Source organism: Manis javanica, chromosome 16 (genome assembly GCF_040802235.1).
Source record: "Manis javanica isolate MJ-LG chromosome 16, MJ_LKY, whole genome shotgun sequence".
In the NCBI taxonomy this organism is placed as follows: Eukaryota; Metazoa; Chordata; class Mammalia; order Pholidota; family Manidae; genus Manis; species Manis javanica.
In genome coordinates this window covers 16,108,917-16,132,972 of record NC_133171.1, presented here as the reverse complement: position 1 = coordinate 16,132,972, position 24,056 = coordinate 16,108,917, and the positions used below count along the sequence as shown (strand labels likewise).

The 24,056-nt window shown below is 40.7% G+C and overlaps 1 protein-coding gene across 4 annotated transcripts in view; it reads left to right on the top strand.

The window, feature by feature from the left end:
* Positions 1 to 24,056, top strand: part of LOC108389730 (uncharacterized) — a 603,223-nt gene that overhangs the window by 456,123 nt on the left and 123,044 nt on the right. The gene's annotated exons all lie outside the window — the stretch shown is intronic.

Genomic DNA, 24,056 nt, shown 5'->3' with positions numbered 1-24,056 from the left:
TTGTGTTCTGATGCATTTATTCAATACCCACATGGAAATACAGATGAAAGAATGCGATTCTGTTTTATGATTAGTGTATGCTGATTACAGACTATTTCATTTTAATTTTTGACACTGATGTGTCAACACTGACTGCATTTTGAATGTCTATCAGTCTCTCTCTATATATATATCCATAAATTTAATTGGATGAAACTTTTCTCCAACAGTGAGGACGCTTCCAGAACTGTGATATGTTCCCAGTATCTTAGTGAGGGCTGAGGCACAGGGCAATGCACAGGAACGCAGTGGGCTGCGGTCGATGCGTCTGCGTGTCGGAATGGTCATTTGTGTTCACTAACCCTCCCTAAACCTTCAATTTGACTGTTATCAGTCATCATTTTGTTGGCTGATCTGAAAAGTAGGAGAAATAACATAAAATTAAGTGTTTTAATTATATTGGGTAATATGAATGACATCTTACTATTTCATTCTAATAGGTGTGCTTCTGTTAACATTATGGGGAGACACACATCTGGAGAAAGGAAATGCTTAAACTGGGTCTCTTTATGTATAAAAGTGAAGTTTCCTACCAAGCTCATTGTAGCACTAGAGAGGTTGTTTCTTGTCTGTAGGTAAGTGATGGGCTAAAGGCAGAATTCTAATAACTTTTCTGACACAGGTTGGCACCTGGAGCCTTTTCTTTCCCTGGGGGTTGGGGGGAGGCCATGCTGGTGGCTCTGTTAATGTCCAGAATTGCTGGGGAAAATGCCCTCTGTCGAACAGGTGCCAGGTACGCTGTTAGTGCTCAGTAACTAGTGTATAATGATGGAATATATTCACACCTTGAAAAATGGGTGGTGAATTTTTTGAATTTTCTTACTGAGTTCAGCACACTGAGAACCCCCGTGGAGGTCCACAGGGTGAAGCTCTGCCCTGCGGAGAGCAGGTGATGACAGAGGGCTCTGTTTCAGTATGTTTGGTCCAGGAAATCACAGCTCTGGTCTGCCGGAGCTGGTGGGTCTCATTAGTTACCCGGCAGCCACGTCCCCCGATGTGGATGGAGCCTGTCACCCTGCAGGGATGCTGAGGGCCAGGGAATGACTCGGCTTCCAGATGACATTGGCATCCTCTGGCATCGGTGATGAAGTGGGGGAAGTGAGAACTTCTCTAGAAACAACAAGATAAACACAGCTTTGAGGGCAATAAGAAGGCAGTGGTGTTTTTCAGGCTGAGCACAGAAAGAGCTACCAAGCTCCTTTGTAGCAATTTGGACCCTTTATAGCAATCTGGATCACCACACAAAGTGTAGACAGAGTGACAGCATCAATGTTCAGGATGGATTCAATCCTATCTGAATTATTTCATAATTTCAGATTCTTTTTTTAAATACTGAGAGTTCAATACTGTTCAATACTGAGAGTTGGTGCCACATTGGTGTCTAACGGCCATCGCTCTCCTGTGAGGAGAGGTAGGGTGGCAGGTGTCCTGGAGCCCCACTTGCACAGGCCTGAGTGGGAGAGGTTTACTCAAAACGACCCAGATTTAGCAGTTTTGAATTTCATCAACTGGAACACTGAAGTCCATGAACACATAGTGAGCCTTGTCCAATTCTGTGTATGAAAAGTGAAGGGGATGCCATTGGTTCAGGGCCTCACGGTTGCCCACTAGTGCACCCAACAGGCAGCTCATTCCACAGACTGAGGTGAGGACAGATGGGGCCAGTCCACCTGCCCAGCCCTCAGAGTCACCCTGCTTAGACCAGAGGGCCATGCAACTCAGCCGGCTCACGCTGAGTGCGCGAGTCACACGTGGCCATGCAGTCCTGGCCAACTCCCGAGGCCCTGCCTAGTTGAAGGTCTGTGTTTGCTGAGTCGCGAGTAAGGACAGGGTCAGTGCAGTGGACTCATTCCAGGTTGTGCTGACCTGGGATCCTAAGATACAGGGACTGGTCTTTGGAAAGGTAATTATTTCCCTCCTAACAGTTCCCTGTGTATATTTTCCTCTCCTCCGTATTCCCTTCATTGTTCTAGGAAAAGCTGCTCGCCTGAAGCCCTTGCTGGGGAAAGCCTAGCTTTCGCAGACCGCATCTCTCTGTTTTAGGGGTTGCAAACACTTCTTGAAAATGTGTTCAGGTGTTTTGGGGTGATTATTTTGTGGCAGGATTTCTGCCCCCTAAATATGATATCTCATGTAGCTAATGCAAAGGCTATTTGACTACCATGTTGCACGGCTATGGGTTTATAGCGGTCCTAAATGTTTAGACAGACAAGTGCAATGTGTCTCGACGACAATGCCAGTGCAGTCATTCAGCTTTGGCCACCTTTGTCCAGGGCGCGAGCAGATTTTTGTATTTGACTCGATTGCTTCTTGCTCCTCCAAAGACAGCATCTGTGCTGAAGCTGGGTCCTCTCACCTGGACCCTACTGTCTGCGGCAGGTTTGTTCTTGTGAGTGGCGGCAGGTTCTCAGCCTCAGGCAGCTTTTCACGTCTTTCACATCCCAAAGCTGCCTTAGCTTTCCTTTCTGGGCATCCTATGGTTTGCTGGGGCATGCATTCGGGGGCTTTGAGGGTTTTGGCTGAAGATCCTGGGTTGGGGTCTTTAGGGCCCTGCTGCAGCCCTGCCTCCCCGTGCTGCCCTGCAGCGGGCTCGCTTAATGCAGAGGCCAGGCCCTGCCCACCCCGTGCCCTGGAAGGGCCCCAGAGACAGCCTGTACCCGTGTGCGAGCAGAGAGGCAGCATGGGGCTCCCTGGCAGCCCACAACTTCAGAGCCCTTTGGGGGTTTAGGAGAGTACTCTGAGATTCCACACTGTGTGACCCATTTATGTCGTTCAGCTGGAAGACGCAGAAACCAAGCAGATTGTAAATAAGTGGAGAATGAGGCCATGTGACTACATCACGCTCTTCCTTACCAGTTTTCAGAGCTTAGCCAGTGGGGCTGGAACAGGCCTGCCATGGAGGGGCATTAGGCCTTCAGGTTGTCACGCAAGTTAGTTGCGGGGCTTTTCTGGGGAAGAATGCTGAGATTTCAAGCCATTCCTTTCCTTCTGACCTAATGAAAATCTAAAGAGAAAACGCAATTCTGTTTGTTCCTCAGTTCTGAGAGTTTTCCCTGTGGATCCTTGAGCCCAGAGTCCATGGGTATGATGGGCTGGGAACCTAAAGGGGACGGATCTGAGCTCCCAGAGCCGAAACACAGCTGGACCGTGAGCTCACAGACGTGGTCACCCTGAGGGCCGCTCGCGAGCCAGTGGCATGGCCATTGTGTGTCCATATGCAGGACCAGGGAAACGCACCTGAATGCGAGGGCAAACTCCACAAAACCTGTTACTCCATCTTTGCATGTGACGTGGGCCTCCGGGGGCCATGACCCTGTGCCTCTCAGTCAGGGCACAGAGGCTGTACAAGTGATGCCCTGGACATCAGCCTGCTGTGGTGTTCTGGGTGTGGCGCCACACAGATCGGGCACAGCAGGCGGCCCTGGGCACCGGGCCTCGCGTGTGGTTAGAGACAGGTGGGCACAAAAAAGGGAAGGAAGTGCCACACAAGGACTCAAATGACCACTTTGACAGAAGCCTCGTTTCCAAAGAAAGTAGGAAACAACAGCAAAACCTGAGGGGCCTAGATGGCAGCACAGCCCTCAGAGCGACCCCAGTCAGGCAGACGGAGACAAGAGGCAGATGGAAAATGCCTCATGTCCCTGGTTGCCGGGATCCCTGGTTTTCCATGAGAAGCCTTCCCACGGGGGCTCTGGTGGCTGAGTGAGCAGTGCCCTCGTGTCAGTGCCAAGGTAATAAGCACTGCCTATCAGAGGAAATCCAACTAGAAAGGTTATTTGTCTGTCGATACGATGTGCACTTACTCTGAACTACTTTATTTCTGGCCTTTTCACTATCAATGGAATCTCAGCTAGAGAACAGCAATCGGTTTGTCGTGGTTTCTCTTCTTGTGTTTCACCTCCCATATTAATTGGTCATTGGAATATTTTGAGGAATAGAAGCCATTTCTCTGCGCCTAATTAAGGGACTAAGATTTAGAATGTAGGCAAAGCAGGAAACTCCAGCTCAGAAAAGCCACTGCGTCTCCATGGAAGGGAGATTGTCCTTTTTCTCTTTGTTTTTCTTTATCTGTAGTCAGTCTTTGTCTGAGATTTTAACGTTTGTTGTCCACATGATTACAGTCTCTTTCTGGGCACCAAAATCATGAGACCTGTCTGCTTTCAGACTCACACAGCAAGATGATTTCTTAGGACGCATTTCTCAAAACGTGCATCACAGGCTGTAATCTGTGCATGTTTCAGCTGGAGTTTTGTAGCTCTGGTCCCTGTCAGGAGGGTGGCGTTCACTGTTAGGCTGGTTCAGTATTACATTGATTAGTTCTTTTTCCATGCTCCAAGGACACTGGTTTTCCTTTGCAGAATATTTGTTGAGTCAGTGTTAAACTCTCAGCGTTAAATCTATTGTAGTCCTCTCCTTTGTATGGCTGAAGGGAATTTTCAGATTACCCAGCATTCTCATATGTAACAATTCACACTCTTGTGTTCCCAAATGCCTTGTACTGGTGGCATTGTTTATTTGGGTCAGGAGTCCTAGGGACCTCTCAGCCTAACAGCTTCTCCTAAAAGCTGTGCAGCAGATTTCCAGATTGCCCATTGTATTAAATGATTTACGGCCATCACAGAGTTTCTAATTTAAGGTGTTGCTGTGATCCCCTTTTTCCAGATATGCTGTCATAGTCAGAAGGATCTCCTGTATGAGTGTTTGTGTTTTTCTTCTTCTGTCACCTTATGGCCAAAAAGTCCCTTGGCCTACTGAATTAAAAACAAGAATAAAAAAAAAATCATTCAGCCAAATTTGACTATTAGAGAGCAGAGACACTGGAAATAGCATGTCATTTTTAAGCTTAAATGTCCTACTTTTTGTAATGTTTTCATTTTAAAATGTGGAAAAGGATGACATTCGGCTGTCAGAGATAACACTTCTGACACATTTTGCATTTCTAACATTTGCAATTTTTAGTTCTGGTTGTGAAGTTGACTTAAAGATTCTTAGAGCATTAGTATAGGATTTAGAAAAGGCAAACTCATTTCTTTCACTGTGTGTGTATGTGTATATATATATATATATATACATAAGAGATTTTTTTGCTGCTAAGTATACTAAACTCATAAAGAGATTCTATAATCTGAGTCACCAACTTTACCTCAGTTTAATCTGTTCTTTGAAACATACAGCATGAAATATGGTGGTGATGTGCTAAGCTTTTCCTCCAGGCAGCACCACCGTCAATCCCACATCCCAGTGCCCCTCCATCCCTCACTGTCCCGCGAAATATCAGTCCCAAGGACCCCAAATGGCATGAGTTCCACAGCATGAGATCTGCACCGTGCGATGAGGTGCTAGTGAGCTGCCTGAGCACCCGGTCCCCCTCCTGGAACTCCCCCCTCTGCAGGTGTGGCTCCCTGGGTTCAGGATGGGACCTGGGGTATGGTCCTTTTAAAAAATATCTTAATCGGAGGGTTCAAAGATGTAGCCAGGGTCCAGTCCACTGCTCTAGAAAGAAGATATACAAAATCAGCAACTCTTGGTATGGAAGCTTCTAGAATTACCTTGATTTTGCCATTTCTGAAACTTGTGTGTTCAGTACTTTCTTGGATTCCATAATATACTCCAGTATCTTTCCAGTGAGTCAATTTTGAAAGAATCTACCTTGAATTGTTTCCTATTTTTTGCAGCTAAAATAAACACAAATATAAAACCGTAGTCAATTTTGTTCTAAGTTTTCTACTTTGGGTAAGGCAGATGGGGAAATAGGTTGAAGCAGGGTTCAGTGATAAAGGAGAGACTTGTTCTCAGGACCCAGAGACTAATGGCATCGCAGCCGCGGCCAGAGCCTCAGCAAGGCACACGCTCCACACTCCAGCGCTGTGAAGGGAGGGGCTGAAAGGATGCATTCTGTAGCCTCCTGCATCAAGATCCATATGATGATTTAGAATTAAATTCTAGGAAAAATTGCCAACCTAAATGAACTAATACACTTTACATTTTATAAAGAAAATATTAAAACAGTTGTCACACTCTATTTTATCTTTTTTACCAGAAAACTTAGAACCCAAATTATGCTCAATTAATAAGGATATTTCCTGATGTTTAAAGCATTTTTATTTTTCTTTCCTCCCCAAAGTTTGCATTTTTTTAAATTCAAATTGTCTTATTTTATAAGGCTTGCATATTAAGCTATTTAAAAGTGTCATTTGAATTAAGATGTTGTAAACTATGAGGAACAAAAATAATAAAAGGATGGCGTGTTCATCAGATGAGAGCTACTGTGCTAGTTACTAATACTCATATGACATGGTTCCAGGAATGAAAGACCCTCTTTGCAGCCACAAAATGAAAAGGGCTACAAATCACATCAAGAACCTGTGCAGTGGGCCTGGTACTCCAAGCAAATTAAGACAAGAATGAGATAATGAGATGTTATTTTTTTGTTTTGTTTCATTTTTCAAATAGGCAAAGATTTTATAAAGACCCCAAACTGTCCAGAATTTTACCTAAAAATAAACTGTTGGTTGGGATCAATAAATGGAAATGGAATAGTATTTCCAGAAGACTATTGTAAAGTATTTATACATTTCCACCACTCTAAAAAATTAGTGCACATACATCATATGTTAAAAATGTATATAAATTAAAAACACATATGATACACCCTCATTGTGTGTGCATGATGCGTGTATACACACGCACACACAATGAACCAAAATTGTAGTAGGTCATTGATCTATACTATTGCTTATAGATGATTTTTAATTACCTTTCAGTGATTCCTATATTTCTTTAGTGAGTGTATTATTTAAAAAAAAGATATCTTAAAGGAAAGCCATTCTCTGGATATCATACTATTCTGAAGAATTCATTATGGTCTTTACAGTTGAATCAGTCATTTCCCCCAGGCATAATATTGTGGAGAAATAGATTATGCATATGCAGCGACCATCCTGTGTTGGAGGGTGGGTGGCCTTTGTCAGACTCTGAATTTATTATTAGCAGCTGAAATATATCCATGAATTAGAAAGGAGAGGCTGTGTGAGCGAAGAAACCTAACAAATTGTGTACTTTTAAATTCTTTTCATAACTTCGCCTCGTTGTAAATATTGTAGACAATCATAAATGTGTATTTTAACTTGCTTGTTAGAATTAATGTTTTTAATACCATACCAGATAATTAGGATACATATCCTAATTATGATAAGCCACAGAAAATCTCTTTTGTGGGTTAAAAGTTATTGTCAAAGCCTTGATGTGAATGGCTACATTTGGGAATAGAAGGCGTTATGTAAAAGTTGGAAATATATTGGTCATTATTGTTTCACTGTGAGCATCTGTCTTCCTTACATTAAATACATCTATATACATATAATTAACAGTTTACATAAAACAAATTTTGTGATGATTTGTTTAATGGGAGAGTTTTATAAAATTTATTCATTTTGATACATTATTAAATGCTAGGTATGGGGTGAGGTGCATTACACACCATATAACTGGGTTTTCTTGTCAACCTTTCCAAGTATGTAGCATCAGTCCCGACAGAAATGATGAAAGTAAGTAGTTTATCAGCGAAGTACCTTGTGTCATCACCTTTATTTTAAAAACATATATTTGGAATCTGTAATCTTATTTCTGTATTTGTGTCATATATACACTTACTGTTTGGTTCAATAGATTCTTTCTTGCCGGATATGCATTTTAGGGGATCATCACCTCTTTAAATCTGTGTTAACATATTTTAAGGTAAATAGAACTTAAGGCTATTGCTTTTGAGTTCCTGCTCATAGTTTTGGAATGTTCACTACCCACAAATTTATTGCAACTATTAATAAAAAGTTGGTGAGACTTCTGAGGAACTTCATTAAGTAAGGAAATGGTGGTTATGAGTCACTATTTCAAAACATCAAATATAATGTTAAATATAATATAGGGAAAGCAAATTATCAAACAATAAATTATACATGCATTGTTTTAAAATTTTGATGGTAATATAAATTAGCTTATTTTGTTTTACTAGGATGTTCCAAAATGTTTTTGCACTTCCCATATACTCCTCTGATAATTTTGATGCAGCCAGCCAGTCTGTGTTATGCTTTCTAACAATTCCTAAAGTGTTCTATCATTAAGTTAAGTTTGGAAAGTGCTGGGTTAAGTGAAATTTAACAAGCCATTTGGTATGGGATTTCACAGAATTTTTAAATGGCTGATATTCTTTGTATATCTCCAAAAGAAAACTCTAGTATGCACCATTTCTCAAATGTATTTGACCGCAGAATCTTATTTTAAGGGAACATCCCATGGGATCTGAGGTCTGTGAAACACCCTGAGAAAGAATTTATAACATCTGCACCTGTGTTGCTGGAGTGGAAATAATGAAAACGGCTGTGTGTTTGGCGCCAGAAGGTACCCTCAGGTGATGCTCCCACCCCCAAAGCTGGAAATATCTCCCAGCCGTGCCTATCATGCATGCAAACAGTACTTATATCCTTGTTGTCCTGCAAACTCAATTACGATAAGGGCCACTTGAATGGGGCAACTACTAGCATGTGCATAATGACATTTGATAAGCAAAACAAAACAATACATCACTTAACAGGGCCCTTAAGCCTTCATTGGATTAATATATCTCACTAAAAAATCACTACCTTATAAAATCTTTATTTAGTAGTAACAGATATGTTTTTATCAAAGGTCAGCATCAAAAGTGATAAGTCCTGAGATTTCTAGGGGAGGGAAACAAATCTGTAGGCTAGGATCATGGTGGATCCATTCTCGTTATGTCATCATACATTTGTCCAAACCCACAGGATGTACAAAGCCAGCAGTGAGTCCTGACGTGACCTTGGGCCTTAGGGGATGGTGGCATGTCGTTATAGGTTTACCAGCTGTGACCAATGGCCACTCTCCTGAAGGACCGATATTGGGGGGTGGAGGGGGCTGTGTTTGTGTCGGGGCGGAGGTATATGGAAAATACACCTTCCACTCAGCTTTGCTGTGAACCTAAACTGCTCTAAGAGATAGTCTATTATAAAAGTTACAAGCATCTACTTTTTCAAAGCATAAGAACCTCTTATTTCTCTCTTCCAATGGAGGCACAAGGTGAGTGAAGATGAATGAATAGTGCAAGTGGGGAATCTATGGGTTTATAGAAACCGAATGCCGTAAGCACATTTCACATAAAAATGCATCCGTGTGAAGCGGGTGAAGATGGACATCACGGGACAGCTGACTCCGGGTGTCTTGGACCAGAGTTGTTTCAAATGCGTTTCCTTGTCCACACAGCTCTGCCTTCTGATACAGAAACCAGGTTTTGTTTCAGAGAGGAGCAAACATGCAAAAAAAAAAAGAGAAAAATCCTTGAATATTACTGATACCCAAATTTGACATTTCTTTAAATTAAAGTTCATTTTAACAGATGCCCAGCTTTTAATTAAAAGTACAAGATGTCCATATAGCTCTTGAGTTAGTAGCAGAAATGGGAAGAGTACTTTGGAGGAGATGTTGATGGGTTTAAATGAAAGGTCACGGCAGGCAGACCGTGTGGAACCCGGGAAGACGTCCGCCCTCGCCCCGACCCGGTTGTCCGGGACACTTCCCTCACATCTGAAGGCTGCATCTTGTGGGGGGGGGGGTGGCCATCTATTTTTAGTTAATTTCAAGACATAGGGCATTTCACCTCCTAGGGATATATATATCTGTTCTTTAATTCTAGCACTGGTGATAAATTTGGGGAAATTACTAAGTGATCAGGCAACATCCCAGATGACCCCAAACCTTCCTAACGGCCACAGAAGCCCATCAACGTACAATGTGCGCCCTCGTCACACCTGGGTTCTTCCCGGGGCGGCCTGGCATCGGGCGTCAGCAGGCAAAGGGAAGCGCTGCCCCAGCCATCCGCCCTCTTCCCTGTACCCGCAGGAGGGTTCGCTCATGACTGAGGATCCTTTCTGGGGGCATGTTTGGCCCATGATGGCCGTGATGATGACCTGGGATTCTAGCTTATTGTCACTGGCCTCGCACCTCAGAAGCTTGCCTAAAACCTGCAAAAAGCAAGAGGCGCCTGCGGCCCCCTTGTCTGAGACGGTTACTGTTCGGTGTGTTTGCTGTCACTGGGAGTCTTTCTGCCGCTTGTTTCCCCTGGATCTTCACTTAAGTTGTGACATCAGCATCTGGTCTTTGCCTCCATTTCCTCGAGTGCTGTGGTACAACCCTTGGTAAAGCAAAGCTTAGAGTAACAACAAGGCAGCACTTCTTTTTTCTTTTTATGGTTAACAATAGGTAACAAAAGCAAGATTAATTTTTTTTTAATGAAGCCTTAAACAATTAGCCATCTTTCATTTTTCTCTCATTTCTTTATCACCTAACATAAGAAAAACAGAATGAAAAGTTTAAAGACGTCCTTTATGCAGTAAGAAAAAATATTTAGTAGTAAATTCAGGAATATTCATCAAACAGACTTGTGGGAAATGAGTGGATTTCCTCAGTACTGTTTAATTCACTAGCCTGAAATGATGACCCCTTTGAAAGCCAGAGTGAGGAATCCTTGTGGTGAGCGGTTCTCGGGAAAGTCCTGCCGGCCTCTGGGTGGGGGGACGTCGCTGGCCGGATGCGCGGCCACTTAATCCACTCCATGTGGTTGGCTCTCGTTCGGCGTCCTGCCAGCTAGAAATCGTCTCCCTTCCACATGTTTCCTGACAACTCCTAAGAATCATGACACTCTAGGTGAGAAACTTTACTCTAGTAGGGTTATATTGACCTAATTTATAAGAGAATTAACTCTGAAAAACTGTTATGTAAATGAGTGGATATTTGACGGATCAGAACACAGTACCAGTTCTTTTGAGTGACAATTTATTATCCTTTGTTTCTGTGTACCAGCAATTATATCCTGTCCTAATGAAGACCAAGCCAGTTTCCCTCCCCACATGGATCCATCTTTCACCCCACTGGAATCCATGCTTGATATAAGGAAGGTTGGAAGTGTCCTGGAGACGTCTCAGTAATAGAACCTCTGGCAAATCCACTAGAAGATTCTGTTCCACTTTTGAAAATATGTCAAAGAAAATTGGCTTATTCTTTAACAAATTTAATGATTTTAATATAAAAATCACAAATACTAAAAAGGAGTTGCATTACTCTTTATTGAAGATCACATTTTCAATAGGAAGATTAAATCTAAGTAAAAGTGGAGGATGCCATATTATCTTTAAAAAAAAACATGAGCTTTGTAGAGACTCAAGTCATGAGCCTGGTGCTGATTATAAGTAAGTGCCTGGCTCACCTGGATTGTATGGACACCTTACCAACCTCAGTTTTCCCACCTATAAAATGAAGGATTTACATGTTACCAGTTAGATCTAAAATTCAGTCTTTCTTTAGTGTCCAGTTAATCTGTACAAAAATAAATAGCCACAACGCCTAAACTAGAAATAAGTATCTGCAGAATTGTATATTACAACCGTCAAAGAATGAGATTTGACTCAGGAAAAATGGCCAACTGAATCTGTTTTTATAATACTACAGCTATATTAAGGAAAAGCTGATTTACATAATGTCAACTCCTAAATTCTGGGCAAGGTAGCAATGACATCATGTTTATTTTGGGGTCAGATTTTTCGAGAATGTTGTGGTGTGATCATATGGATCACTGTGGAGTCGTTCAGCTCTATTTTTATTGTTGAATTGTGATGCACCGTTCTGAAAATCACATGGAGTCTAGACGTTCTTTGATGCCAGAGGCTGCCAAGCTCTGCTGGGGCCCCTGTAGCTGCTTTCATTTGTGTTTGGATGGTGACTTGATTCAAAGTGGAAGACAAGGGAAATATTATATAAAATCTTATCCTTTTTGTTCCCCTAGTAGAATGGATTAATAGTTATCCCAGGAAAGGCTGAAAAAATTTAGCACCTGCCAACCGTGCCTTTATATTCACTTCTTAGCTTGAATTCTCCCTGATGTGGTTAATGAATTTCAGGATTCACTGAGGGACCCGAGATATGTAAAGTCCCAAAGGAACAATGCTTCAGTTTATTTGCTCCGTTCATTCATCCCTATTCCTTTTGAGATCCTGCTCTGTGCCGGCCATGGTGTCGGGATTAAAGATGTGAACCGCACCACCCTCAGGGGTGGCAGAGCAGACGTTCCAACAAACGTTGCAATTAAGCATAATCATTGCGATGGAGATGGTATGTTTGTGGAAGTTGTGGAACACTGGCATCTGCCTGGATGATCGGGAAGTATTTCACAGAGGAGAGAGCTGAGCCTTCAGGGGCAGTCAGAGGACACGCTGGACTGTGGCCTCCCGGACTGGGGGCAGGTGCGTGGGGAGAGTGTGTCAGGCAGAGACACCCTGAGGAGGAAGGCGTGGCAGATGGGAGACATGGCAGCATCTGGGGGCGCGTGGCTGTGCTCCGATCTAGGAAGCTGAGGCACAGCAGCCCACGGAAGTCAGAGCAGGAACAGTTTTGCATTCCTGAAGAAATGCTGTGGTTCACTCCTGCTGCCCTTGCCCTCGGCATGGAGTCAGTTTGACGTGGGGTTGGCTGTTCACCTCCCTGGATTCCAGAGGCACTGGGTCCTACAGCACCATCATCTTGGAACAGCATTTAAACTCATCTTAAGTAATTGAATTTTATATTATTTCACACAAATACAGAGTAAGAACTGAAAATAAACTTATCGTGAACTTTACATTTTAAACATGAGCTTTCAAAGAAACTTCTGGAATGAAAGTGAAGTTCAGAGCCGCCTGCCCACAGCCCCAGAGGGCTGCCTCTGCAACCCCCCTGGTCCCCAGGGCCTGTTTAGTGCTATTCCTGAGCAGGGATGCGTCACTGCTTTCCAAAACAGAGAATGAAGAAAAGATTGGATGAAGGTATTATTTACAATGAAATGCTTAACCTTTCTTCTTGAAATAATACTCCAGCAAATAATTAAGCATGGTTACTGATACTGAAAGCCTCATCTTTTATAACACTTACTGTGCGTATCAAGCTTAAGGAGCAGAATGAAAGGACTCTCTATCTTATGAGACCATCGAGAATTTCATATTACTCCTTAGACTTGAGAGTTACGGTAATCCTAGAGGCGGACACCTGCCCTCTATTCAGTCAGCACACGGAGCTGATGCTAAGATCCAGACAGTTTTGGCATGCTGCAGAATGACATTTTACATCCTATTTCAGTGTTACTATAAAATGGCAAGGAGTTAAATAAAACAGTATTTAACATGAGACCAAGAGAGCCACGCTCCAATGATGAGTATTTTCACTTGAGTTCCTTGTAGTTATGGGCCACATGGACTTCATTTCATTTTCCAGGGAGTGATTGATAATCATTTTATTTAAAAAATGATTACTGCAAAGGAATTCAGTAACAAGGGTCATGTTAATTATTTAGCTTAATTGAAAATAATGGTGACACAAAAGGGGAACGTAAGATCATTTTACTCAGTATCATTTCAACAAACCAGTAAGGGAAAACATATTCTAATGTAAAAAAAATTCCAGTGTTTAAAGTCTTAGTTGCCTTAAAGAGAAGCCAAGAAACCTGTGTTCGTGGACCGTGTCCACGGCGACCTGCTCTCTGTTCCTGCTCTGCACACCTGAAATCTCTCTGTCTCTTCTCCAGTGAAAAGGACAACAGTTGGCCTTCTTAGTCTGTGACGGAGTGAGTGTGTAAGCTAGGCCATCCTGCACGGAGGCAGGGGAGCGTCGGCGCTCTGCTGGTCAGTGACCACCAACAGCCTTTCGCAGATGATGGTGACTTGTATGGCATTTAAAGGCCCACTGTGCTCAGCAAGCTTGTGATGCTGTGGATAGAATGCCGTATCTTGAAATTGAATTTGAATTCACACTTTTGAAAGTTTTCCGTCTCCTTTTATTGATTTTGTGGTCTCCATATTCTCACAATTTGGAAAATTAATGTTGTAAGATAAAAATACAAGTAACAGAAATGTACTGCAACAATGTTTTTCCAAGTCAAAGGTTACCGGAGAGAACCAGAGAGCAGTTACCCTGTTACTGTCTCGATGCAGCTGTTTTTAGCCCCTTGCTGTTTCCTGACATTCTTTCCTCCTATTTATTGTCATCGGGTGTTCACACAATTTATGTAATATTACAGCAGAGGAATTTTTCTAGGTAGCAATGCATTTCTTTCCTCTCCCCGTCATCGTAAGTCAACAAACTTTTTCTGTAGAGGGCCAGGTAGTAAATATTTTAGGCTTTTGGGCCATACAGCCTTTGTCACAATTACTTACTCTGCTGTTTCAGTGGCCATAGACCCTCTCTCTGTGAGAGAGAGAATGGCAGTGTGTTGCTATAAAAGTTTATTAACAAACACAGGCTGAGATCAGATTCAACCCATGGGCCCATAGCTTGCAAACTCCTTATCGAAATGATTACAAGTTATTTTATTGTTCAGCCATGGAATTATTATACGTCCCTGTAGTGGTTTTCTGTTTCTTTCTTCCTCAGTTGGAATTTGTCTTAAACCCTCATATTTAATGTTGGGCTTTACTTCTTTCCTCTAATTACTCTCTAAGAACATAGTGGAAATAAAAATCATACTGGTACTTATACTTTGGTCTGCTTCTGAGAATGGTGTATTTTTTCTTCTCTTAATTGCATAAATTTGTCATGTAACATTGTATAAGTTTAAGATATACAGCATGTTCCCTTGATACATTTATATAGGAATATGATTGCCATTGTAGTGATATTTATCACATTATGTAATCATAATACAGTATTATTGTCTATATTCTCCAAACTGGGCATCAGATTTCTGTGGCTTATTTACTAGTCATTTCAAGTTTGTACCCTTTAAACACCATCAATCTTATCCCCCTACCCAACCATCCTCTGTTAACCACCATTTTATTCTCTGCCTTTTTAATGGTTTGACTTTTTAAGATCCTACATATAAGTGATATCATGCAGTCTCTGTCTGCCTAATCTCACTTAGCATAATATCCTCAAGGTCCATCCGTGTTGTCGCAAATGACAGAATGGCCTCCTTTCCCATGGCTGCATAATATTTCATCATGTATCTACCACAGCTGTTTCCCCACTCATCCATCAATGGGCATTTTGGGTGTGCATAACACTGCCATAAAATAAAAGTGAAGATTTCTAGTAAAGATCCTGTTTTTATTTCCTTTGGACATACACCCAGAGGTGGAATTAAGTAACCTCCACGTTGTTTTCTATAGTGGTTGGACCAATTTACATTCCCCCGAAAAATGGAGAATAGCATGTTTTCAGGAGACTGGAATTCATATCACCAATTTTCTTTTCAAATGCTTCTAACTTTTGATATAAATTAAATTAGTGAAACCTCACATTTCAGAAATTTTAATCACTTTCCTCACTGTTAATATACTTTTGACTTGAATAAATCATTCAAAAATTACTTTCAGCAGTCATCCATGTACCTGGAGCAAAATTCTAAACATATAAAAGGGTAGATAGTAATAAATCCCCATCCTGCTCATCAAAAACCAGCCCCCTTTCCCAGAAAACACCATGTTTATCCATTTCTCATGCATCCTTTTAGCTATAGTTTATGCATACGTAAGTTTTATAGCAAAATCTTGGTAAAAAACAATAGTATTTCTTTAAAGATTATTTATTTGTCTCACTATTTTTTAAAATATTAAATATTTGGCATGTAAATTTTTAGAAATGAATACATTTTATTAGATGTTCAAATGTATTTACATTTGGGATTGCTTATATACCGTACCCCTAATGTTTAAAATCTTTTTTATTCTACATTGTGTTTATTGCAACTGGAAATAATAAGGCTAATAAGGTAGACAACCTCTTTTATGTCTGTATGTGTATGTTGATTGCTCTTGGTTTCACTGATATTTTTTGCTTTTTATTGTCTTAAAAATGAGATCGGTACGCCTGTGTTTCGCTAGGGTATAACAAATTGTCATTGAGTGAGTGACTCATCAAGTCTTGTTTCTCCCCTGTTTGCTATTTCTATTGCTATGCTTCTTTATTATTCCTTTTTGCCCTCATTTCCTGCATTCCACTGGATGTATTAAATATTTTTTTATTAGTTTGAAAGTTTTTTACCATTAGTTTTCCAGTGCTTACACATAACTTATTAAAGCTGTTCTCAATTTCTTAAGTTTAATAATCTCTGTATCTTCCCTCAAGTGAAATGTGTCACTTAGCATACACCTATTACTGCTTTTTCCCATTAATCCCCATATTCATACTTCTAGAACTTATTTCTGGATTGTTAACAATATATTTCTGTTATTGCTTTTCCATGCTTATTTTGACAGCTCCACTGTATTATTTACTTACCCTTATTTTTCCTATGAGTCACGGGGTTCTCTTTGTTTTCAAAAGTCGACTGAATTCTCTGAGGCCTCATGTACTTGTTTTGCCCTATTATTTAAGTGATACTTAGTTATTTGTATAATTCTGGTCTTGATCTCTCATCACTTTGAATATATTACTGTAATGTCTTCTTATGACCTGGGTTTCTTTCAAAACCTGACTTTCAGTCTAATTTTGTCCTTTGTAGGTGATCTGTTCTTAGTGTCTAGAAGCTTTTAGAATTTTTTTATTTACATTTATAGAATTCTCTGAAATGTTCCTACTTGTGGGATTGTTTTTCTAATTATTTAATGGAGTTCTATGAGCACTTTTAATCTGAGGATAATATTCATCACAAATCTGGGAAAATCTTATTCCTTAGTTTCTTAAATATGCCTCCCTTTCCATTATTTTGTTAGTATTTGGGATTTCTATGGTTTGCACTTCTCTGTTCTCCTTTCTTAATTTTTATTTTAGAAATCCTGTCTTCTTTTATATTATGGTGCCTTTTTAAAGTCACCCCACCTGGACTTCAGAAATCTGACATCTTTCTTTGCCAATGTTAATTCTGTTATTGAAACTCACTGTGTTGTTTGTTTGAGTTATTCCATTTTTCATACCCAGTGTCTCCATCTGGTTTTTCCAAATGATGACCCATTTCTATATTTTATCTGCAGTATCTTCCATAATCTCTTTGAGGACATTTACTTTACTTATTTTAAGTTCTTCTTCTGTCTAGTATATCAATTCTACTTCATCTGTTAGAGTTTTTTATATTTATTTAATTTTTAAAATAGCACTTAATTTTGAATGTCTCATTATTTTCCTCATGAGACCATATTTCTGGGTTAGTATAGTAGTGTGTTCTTGGGGAAAAAAACTGCCAAAATACCAGATTGTCTCTCTCCTACAGTATTTCAGAAAGGGAACATGTTTCAGGGAGAAGATTCTTTGGTACTGAACTCCAAAGAAATGGCCAACTCTTATTTCTCTCCCCCTGCAATGTCACCTTTGCTTAGGAAATTTCCTCATACCTTCAACCTAGTCACTGCTCTTTCCCAAATACTGGCTTTTGTGAATTGTAATCACACAGTCCTCAAGGTATTGTGGCAAGGAGATGAAAGGCTCAGGGCTGGAACACTGCTGTCAGGTCATCCTGTTGTTCCAGGCTGGTGCTGGGATGACATGGCTGTGGATTTTATTATTTATGTTTGTATTGCACAGAGTCAGAGGAGTGCCCCGCTATGTTGCTGAAGTGATACATGGGGAATAACACGGAGTGGCAGGCAACCCCTACTGCCGTTTGTTCCCCGTGGTGGCTTCTAGCCTTCTGGGTTTCCGTTCCTGTCCTTGGCATATGTGCCAGAACTCAGGCGCCTTCTACTTTTCCCAGAGGATTATCAAGGTCCCTATGATGCTTTCTCTCATCCGCATCTGCCTCCCACCACTGTGACCACAGTGCTGCATTGTGGTGGAGGAGGACGAGGCTGCCTAAGTCCACGCCAGGTCACTGGCTCCTCAGGAAGAGAAATCCACTTGTTCCCTTAGGAAAGCCTTCTGAAAACCATGACTTTGAATTCATGTAAGCTGAAAATGTCTATTTTGTACTAGAATGAATGATACTATGACTGGGTATAGTAATTTAGGACCATGATGTCCTGCCTTGAGGCTTCATATACGTAACATAACTGCTCTAAGACATTCTGACAGCTAATTATATTCCCCTTTAAGGGTCCTTTGTTTCTCTGCTTGGATTTTCAAGATTGTTTCTTTATATGTGAAATCTAGTAGTTTGGTAGCTTTATTATTAGGTCTGGTCATTAATTGTACAGGAACATTTTTTTCCCCTGAAACACCAAGTGCTTCTTAAAACTGCAGATTCAATAGACTTTTGTTTCTGAAGTTTCTAGAATTATGAATGATTTTTTCCTTTTTTATTCATATTTTCTTGCCTTTTTGAGGCACCAATTATGCCTAAATTGAATCACTTTTGTCTGTATTACATACATGCCATTTTATTTGGAAATTACTGGATCATCTGTTTGTTTCTGTCAAACTCTTCTTCTAAGTATTTCCTATTCCGTATTTTGCTTCTTCCAATGTGGACTTAATTTTGTGACACCTTTATTATTTGCATTTTCTCTCTTAAGGTCTGCCAAGTAATTTTTCATTTCCTTATCTAATGTCTCCTCATTTCTTTGTTTGATCCTTGTCTCTCTGTTGTGATTTCTTATTTTATAGAGCTGGTATTTTCCTTAATTTTGTTTGAGTTCTTGGGATGCCTTAGGTCATGAATTTCAATGTGTCCTATAGAAACATGTTTCAGAGGCATTCTTTGCCATTTGTTTTCCAAATTGCTTTCTTGCCTTTTGAAGACACTTAAAAAATTACATGCTGCACTTGTTCTCTGATTATTACTCATCTTTTTTTGAATGCAACATATAAAAGTTAAGACCTAAAATGAGCCTAAACTGAATGTGAAACAAAAATGGCCGACAGAAAGAACACTTGTATATACTTACCAAGTTTGACTGATTGGCCTGTAGAGATTAAACATACTGATATTTTCAATAACAATGATTGCTACTAACCCTCAGTTTTTTACCTTTGAATTATTGATAACATAGGGATCTAGATATTTAGCATTTTTTGGCATGTTACTCATTTATTGTCTCTAGGAAAAATTAAGTTACTGTTTACTTATTCCTTTCCTGATTCTCTTCTTTTCTTTATGCACTTTCAAGTTCTTGACACACATTACTTTTCTTCTTTCTGAAGAACTTTTAACTTTTCTTTCAAGGTGGGTCCACTGGTCACACATTTTTTTAATTTTTGTTTTTCTGAGAAAGCTTTTATTCCTCTTTCACTTTTTTTTTAAGAACATTATGTTTACTAGGGTCCTCCCTTCACCAAGTCCCCCCCACAAACCCCATTATAGTCACTGTCCATCAGCGTAGTAAGATGTTGTAGAAACACTACTTGTCTTCTCTGTGTTGCACAGCTCTCCCCATGCCCCCCCACATTATGCATGCTAATTGTAATACCCACTTTCTTTTTCCCCACCCTTATCCCTCCCTTCCCACCCATCCTCCCCAGTCCCTTTCCCTTTGGTAACTGTGAGTCCATTCTTGGGTTCTGTGATTCTGCTCCTGTTTTGTTCCTTCAGTTTTTCTTTGTTCTTATACTCCACAAATGAGTGAAATCATTTGGTATTTGTCTTTCTCTGCTTGGCTTATTTCACTGAGCATAATACCCTCTAGCTCCGTCCATGTTGTTGCAAATGGTAGGATTTGTTTTCTTCTTATGGCTGAATAATATTCCATTGTGTATATGTACCACATCTTCTTTATCCATTCATCTACTGATGGACACTTAGGCTGCTTCCATGTCTTGGCTATTGTAAATAGTGCTGCAATAAACATAGGGGTGCATCTGTCTTTTTCAAACTGGGCTGCTGCATTCTTAGGGTAAATTCCTAAAAGTGGAATTCCTGGGTCAAATGGTATGTCCATTTTGAGCTTTCCACAATGGTTGAACTAATTTACATTCCCACCAGCAGTGTAGGAGGGTTCCCCTTGCTCTGCAACCTTGCCAACATCATTTGTTGTTGTTTGTCTTTTGGATGGTGGCAATCCTTACTGGTGTGAGGTGATATCTCATTGTGGTTTTAATTTGCATTTCTCTGATGACTAAGCGATGTGGAGCATCTTTTCATGTGTCTGTTGACCATCTGAATTTCTTCTTTAGAGAACTGTCTACTCAGCTCCTCTGCCCATTTTTTAATTGGATTGTTTGCTTTCTGTTTGTTGAGGTGTGTGAACTCTTTATATATTTTGGATGTCAACCCTTTATTGGATCTGTCATTTATGAATATATTCTTCCATATTGTAAGGTACCTTTTCATTCTGTTGATGATGTCCTTTGCTGTACAGAAGCCTTTCAGCTTGATATAGTCCCACTTGTTCATTTTTGCTTTTGTTTCCCTTGCCCAGGGAGATATGTTCATGAAGAAGTCACTCATGTTTATGTCCAAGATATTTTTGCCTATGTTTTTTTCTAAGAGTTTTATGATTTCATGACTTACATTCATGTCTTTGATCTATTTTGAATTTACTTTTGTGTATGGGGTTAGACAGTGATCCAGTTTCATTCTCTTACATGTAGCTGTCCAGTTTTGCCAGCACCATCTGTTGAAGAGACTATCATATCCCCGTTGTATGTCCATGGCTCTTTTATCATATATTAATTCACGATATATGTTTGGGCTAATGTCTGGGGTCTCTATTCTGTTCCACTGGTCTGTGGCTCTGTTCTTGTGCCAGTACCAAATTGTCTTGATCACTGTGGCTTTGTAGTAGAGCTTGAAGTTGGGGAGTGAGATCCCCCCCACTTTATTCTTCCTTCTCAGGATTGCTTTGGCTAATTGGGGTCTTTGGTGTTTCCATATGAATTTTTGAACTATTTGTTCCAGTTCGTTGAAGAATGCTGTTGGTAATTTGGTAGGGATTGCATCAAATCTGTATATTGCTTTGGGCAGGATGGCCGTTTTGATGATATTAATTCTTCCTCGCCACGAGAATGGGATGCGTTTCCATGTGTTAGTGTCTGTTTCCTCTTTCACTTTTGAAGGATAGTTTCACAGAGTACAGAATTCTAGTTGGTGGGTTTTTTCCTCTCAATTCTTATATATTCTATTCACTCCACTCTCTTCTTGTTTGATGGTTTCTAAGGAGAAGCCAGATGTAGTTTTTCACTTCATTCTTTTATAGATAAGTTATTCTTTCTCTCTGGTTTGAGATTTCTTGTCGTATTTTATTTTCTGTAGCTTGAAAATGATAAGCCTAGGTATGGTTTTTTTGCTTGTTCACTTGTTTTCGCACTTACCCTGCTTGGCATCTGGTGTCTGCTGAGCCTCCTGGATCTGTGCTGTGCTGTTTGACATCAATTTGGGGGAATTTTTTGTCATTATTGTTTCAAGTATTTTTTTCTGTTCCTTTCTCTCTCTTTTTTTTCTCTAGTATTTCCATTACACATACTTTACACCTTTTTTACTTGTGCCACAGTTGTTCGATATTCTGATCTTGTTTTTTTCTCCCAGTTCTGTTCTCTTTGCTTCTTAGTTTTAGAGCTTTGTCTCTGGGTTATCCTCCAGTTCAGAGACTCTCTCCTTAGCCATGTCCAATCTACTAATAAGGCCAGAGGAGAATTTGTCATTTCTGTTACGACGGTTTTGATCTCTGGCCTTTCTTTCCTGTTTCTCTTCGAATTCCATTTCTCTGCTTGTGTTGCGCATCTGTTAGTGCATGCTGTCTGCTTTATCCATCACAGCCCTAGCATACTAACCACAGTTGCTTTAAATCCCTGATCTGAGAATTCCGACATCTCTGCCAAATCTACTCTGGTGCGTTGCTTGCTCTGTCTCTTCTGACTGTGCTTTTTGCCCTTTAGTTGGCCTTGTCATTTTTTTCTTGATAATCAAGCATGCCTGGGTAAGAGAAAGAGCTGTGACTAGGCCTTTAATAATTCGGTGAAATGTGGGAGGAGGAATGGCATTTTATGATCCTAGGATTAAATTTTAGTCCCAGTGAGCCTATACCTCTGGACTGTGTGATTCACATGTGCCTCTGAGTGCCCCCTGTCCTCCCCACTCCTGCCGCAGGTGGGACCGTGCAGAGGGGGCTGGAGTCGGGCGTCTCCCTGCCCAGCTCCGTTAGGCTCCGGTAAAACCCCGGCAGGCCGCTCTGCAATTGGCTAGTTTGCCTGAGGACATGCGTTCAGAAGGACAGAGCGCTCTGGTATATTTCAAAACTATTCCTATTTCCTTCACCCTATTGGAAGCTGGAGGAGTTTTTCTCCAGTGTTCACTGTGAGAACCTAGCAGAGATGCAAGAGGTGAAACTCACGCAAAGGGATGCCTCCCATGGCTGGGTCCTCCTGGAACCTCTGCCTGTCCGAGTCGTTCACATGGAGTTTCCGAGAGGTCATCAGGCAGAGCTCAGGCACCCCCGCCCTCGTCCCCACACAGGGTGCTGGTCCGCCAGGCTGTGGTCCTCTCTATCCACCTGGTGGTCTCACCAGTTTGGGGATAGCCCCCTGCCCTGAAACCTCACTTCTCTGACAGATCCAAGAAGAGTTAATTTTTCACTTTGCTCAGATTTTATTTGTTCGGATGGAGTGACAACTTCCAAACATGTTACGTGCTTGTCTGGATACAGGGTGTCCTAGCACTCATTTTAAAGCATGTAATAATGGTTTGCCCTTGTATTCAGGCCATCTTGAGAGGGCCAAGCAGGGTCCGAGGTGCTCGTGTGCCCAGCCCCTCACTGTGGCCTTTCACTCTCAGCAAGAAAGTTTTGCTCTGGTCCCTTACCTCATGCCGACTTGCTGAGAACATCTTCGCCCCACACGCTTCGGGTCACAGCTCTGGGCACCTTCTCTGTGTCATTTTCTCCCCTGTCCCACTTCCCTGACAATCTGAATCCTTGTCGTATATGTTAACTTTCAAGGTGTTTATGTTAACTTAATCAAAAATGGGAGAGAAGGAAGCAGAGATGTTCATAAACTGCCATCTTAAAATCAGAAGACAACTATTTTATTTTGCAAAACAATTTTTTTTCTGATTATGCTGTAGATGTTTTCCTAAAGAAAAGAGCCATCTACCTAGATCTCTGCCCTTAACCTTAATGGCATTGCTGAGAGTTTTACAGTCAACACCCTGCTGAACCTTCTCCAAAGTGAGTGTTTGCATGGCTCTATTCTCCATCTCTCACCTTGGTCTGTTGTGTGAGCAGAAGAGAAAGCTTATCATTTTAATGTTCAGGACAAATCCCAAGGGGTATTTTTCTCCCTTCTCTTTTCTCATTATGTAGGTAGAACAAGTAAGACCTGTTAATCGATTAATTATGAAGCTTAACTTTCTCAAACATCACTGCTGTAATGTTCTTCTTGACCAATGATGTGATTATATCAAGAACTGAGAAATAAAAATAGCTCTCTTCATGAAACTATTGCTTGCCCCTGGGGATAAACTATAAATAAACTAATTCAGTAGAAGAGGAATAATTTATTCTGATCTAGAGGATTCATAGTGTAAATATATGATGCTTATTTTCCGTCCCCTGAGAAATGACGATGAGATTTCCAGACATATTCTTGCTGATCTGTATGCTGAATTGGGAGGAAAGGGCTGTTGTGATTTTCCACCCCAAATTACAATCAACATGGAACAAAAAAAGCTGAAAATGTGACTTAAAATTTCTCTGCCAACATGCCAAATCATCAGCAATGCCTTTGTCTTATATTTAATATAGTGTTTAATTTATCATTAACCTAGAAAATTAAAGGTAAAGTTGTTTTCATGCCCATTTCTTTCTAATGAAAGGAATGCTTTCTATACCATTAGAAGGATTATAGAGGGAACAGGCAAGGACTGAACAATTAGTCTGACATTAATTGCATTATTTATTCAGACAAGTAGCATCGTTAGTATATCCAAAGTCATTCTGTTGAGTGTCAATCTCTGATGAATTTGAGTTAAATAGAAGAAACACCCCAGGCTTTGAGCCTTCAGTGTCTGACAGACAAGCCTGATAAGCATACAAAACATAAACAGAAGACTTAATTTCAAAGGCATCAAAATATCTCAAAGACAATCAAAAGGAGTTTAGACCTCTAGGGTCACATTCATG